The sequence below is a fragment of the Bombus bifarius genome, unplaced genomic scaffold, assembly GCF_011952205.1.
Source record: "Bombus bifarius isolate JDL3187 unplaced genomic scaffold, Bbif_JDL3187 scf7180000009474_frag, whole genome shotgun sequence".
Taxonomy (NCBI): Eukaryota; Metazoa; Arthropoda; class Insecta; order Hymenoptera; family Apidae; genus Bombus; species Bombus bifarius.
In genome coordinates, this window is record NW_022885144.1 from 3,133 (window position 1) to 6,796 (window position 3,664).

At 35.8% G+C, this 3,664-nt stretch overlaps 1 pseudogene; it reads right to left on the reverse strand.

The window, feature by feature from the left end:
* Positions 1-2,424: 2,424 nt before the first annotated feature.
* LOC117215256 lies at positions 2,425-3,310 on the reverse strand (annotated as a pseudogene).
* Positions 3,311-3,664: the final 354 nt, after the last annotated feature.

Genomic DNA, 3,664 nt, shown 5'->3' on the forward strand with positions numbered 1-3,664 from the left:
AATAATTCATGCCCGTAATAAAACCGCTGAAAACGAGATCGACGTCAATGAAGTTGACAATGAGGTACGTGGTAGTGATAAAAGTCGATTAATCTTTCTTTTCAAAAATTCAGAGATTCATCCGTTACGGGTTCCCTACGTACTCGTACAAAAAAAATACAGGACAGTTAGAAGCACAATTAATTGATCCTAACATCGCCGTACAAGGAGTCCTAATAGACTTCGCGAGCGCAGAGTAGTACGTGATAGAACAAGCGACTTAATTACAGCCAAAAATCATAAAGCCTAGTAATTCACCGTTCGCGAGCCCCGTGTTACTCGTGAAGACGAACAATGGTTCAGATAGATGATAGGCAGATTTTCGAGAACTAAATAAATATACGGTCGCGGATCGGGATCCTTTACCCCTCATTGCGGATCGAGTCGCGAGATTGCAAAAGCGAGATATTTTATTATTCTGGACATGGCCGGTGGGTTTCTCCAAATCCCTATTCATCCTAATTCTAGGAAGTATACAGCATTGATTACCCTCGATGAACAATTTGGATAATAAGTTGTTGTTTTCTTCGAATTCTTTTGTGCCTTTGTTCGATCCATTCTAAGTCGATCTAAGAAAATAGATAAAGGGAGGGAGGGGCAAAGCTAGTTAATCTGGAAAGAATCCAAGCGTCAATTTCAAGCATTTACAGAGAATCAAGCGGGCTGGTTAAGGTCGTGAGTTGAGCAATTATCCCGCGTTAGGTTCAATCAGGTTAGTCCCACGCGAAATTGATCCAACCATGCGAAAACGAGTGTATTCTGATTTCTGTCGCAGATACTTCTGGCTAGTGCACTTCTTTTACGCTTCTCGTCGCTACTTCTAACGACCAACGAAGATGTACGGCAGTCTGACAGTCTACATGAAAATGATCATGATTGCGGTCTGTGTACCGCCTGCCCTTCTTTCTGTTCTTCCGTTAAAGACTGGTAAGTTGATACTGATTAATTATGCGATCGAAATCCTATATAATGGCTACAAAAAATATTTGCATCATTATTCTCGTTTCCTAATGAATCGCTGTTTTAATCAAGTTTTATATTGCATCAAATTTCTGTAGTTACACGAAAGTACTAAATTATAGAAAACTTGATATACACGGATTTAATTAATTGATAAATTAGTCGATATATAGGCATTATTATTTCACGTGAAATTTTACAACGTCAAAAACCTAACATTCCTGTACGAGCAGTATTAATCAAATTGTGAGAATGCCTACTGATAAGGAAGAAAGATAATATAGAGAACGCAGACTTATGGAAAGAGAATCCCTGACATTAGACACGAATACGCGATTTCACGAAATATTTTATGGTATATCTAAGATAGAGAATATATATAGAGTACATATAAGTATATATAGAGTAAGAATATATATAGAGTATATATAAGTACCAAAAATACATCCTAAGACGTGTATGCGATCTACGCTGTATGGGACGTGTTATAAATGGTTTCCGCCACTCAACCGCATTTGAATTTGTGAACACGATCGAACAATTGACACGAATTATTAATTCCCGTCTCTACTCTAGTAACGATTTGCTTTGGAACGAGGTCGAATCGTTCTGATTCCGCGCATGATTAACAAATAATTACAGAGGACATCAATTACTTGGATGGTCTTCCTGAAACTTGATCCAGTTTCGAGAAAATGAAAAATTCGTTTCTTCTCTTTGCTTCCCTGTTCCTTCTTTCCTCCTTTTTCCCTTTTTACATCGCAATTTACATTTATTTGTAAAGTTTGAATCTCCTCGATATTGAAGATGTTGAAGCTGCAAGTATGTATTTCATTTTAATCCATTCGAGACCGAGATTTAATTGTAAGACGATACCTAGGTGTCGCTACGATCTGAATGTTTAGTTGGAATGATTCTGTGTTTTACTCTCTCCAGGGTATCCTTTTCATACTTTGATTTTAAATCGATGACAATCTTAAATAGTATGCCTCATATTTTTAAAATATAAAATTATATACTATGTTTCACTATCTGAAATTGATTTTTGTTTAACACCTCTTTTTTCTTCTTTGGCAAATTTATTTTCTACATTTTCCGATGCCTTTTGTTTATTAATTATTTCAGACTTGTCTTCGATTAATTTCGTCTTTAAAGCGCTTCGCAAAATTTTATTTGTGTTTGATTGTCTGGTTTGATTATAAACAATTTCTTCAAATTTTGGCGAAGTAGCAGGCTTTGCAGCAACATTATAACGACTGCTCCGTTTACTACTATCTAACATAGATGGAGATGGATTCTTGTCATCTTTATTCTCTAAAGACTTCTCTTGTGTATTAGCATCTAAATTTCTCGACATAAGATCTGCTGAAGTTTTTGATTCTGTAGTGTCACACGCATTTTTCGCTGTCATCATTTGGTCTTCTTCTATAAGCAAATGTTCATTATTGTAAGCATTATCTCTTGCTTTTTGTATGGATTCTAACGATATATTTTGTTCAACGTTGTCTATTGATTTTGTATCATTTTCAGCAGTTGATTTACTAACTGCTTCTAATTCCTTCGTTTCAATTTGGTTTTCTTTATTTGTATCGCCGTCCAAAATATTTCTCATTGAAATATTATCCTTCTTGTTATGATCTTTTTCTGCTTCTCCTAAACTTTTACTTTTTTTGTCAAACCATTCTTGTAAATTTTGAGTATCTTGTGACGAAGATGATGATAAATCATTATACAATACTGCAATATCTTCTTTCCTTCGTTTCACAGACTCTTTCTGATATTCTGTTGAGCTATTGACATCAAACATTAAATCTGTTTTAATGAAAATATAATCCTGTGAAGCGGTGTCAATTGATACTTTCTTTTCATAAGAATTTTCTACATTAGACTGCAATTCTTTTGAAAATTCTTTCAAAACCATTTCTTCATTTCCTACAGTAACGTCTGTTTTCTCCAAGCTTTTGTTCAAATTATTAGAAACTAAACTACCCTGATAACTCCGACTAGTCGCTGCTTTAATAGTCTCCTTTAACAGTTTTCTTAACTTGATTTCGTTCTGCTTCTGCATAGCGTCTAGTATGGCCCGAATACTTGGATCCACACCAGTAGCCATAGCCAAGCCGGTGAAAATTATCCTTTGTTCCGTGGTATATATAGAGTAAAACGAATGGTAGACCGCAGCATAGTGGTTTCCAACGATCCACACTTGTTCTAATTCCTCACTCAACGTCTTTCGTGTCCATTGACGTAGAAAAAGGTAAGTTATTGTAATATCGGAATATATTAAAGGTGTAATTTTGTCCGATTAATTATAATTTATTAATAATGGATTGAAAATACAGATATTAGTTAGACAGAGAAACGATGTTTGATTAACAGGAAAACTAAATGCAACGCTCGTATTTACATCAAATAACTTGACAACTATTTGGTAACTCTCTCTCTCTCACTAGCAACTCTAACACTCGACAACACTCGCAACTCAATTCTAACGACTCTATGCTTCGACGTCTCGATCAACTCTGATTCTCGCAACACGCACACTTTTCGATTCGCCTTGGATAGCGAAACCGTCCTTCTTCTAACGCGTTTTTAAAACGCGATGGCGCTATCACTTTCTAAAAGCGTCGTCTTTACATTTCCGATGGCCACGGGCACATCCGAC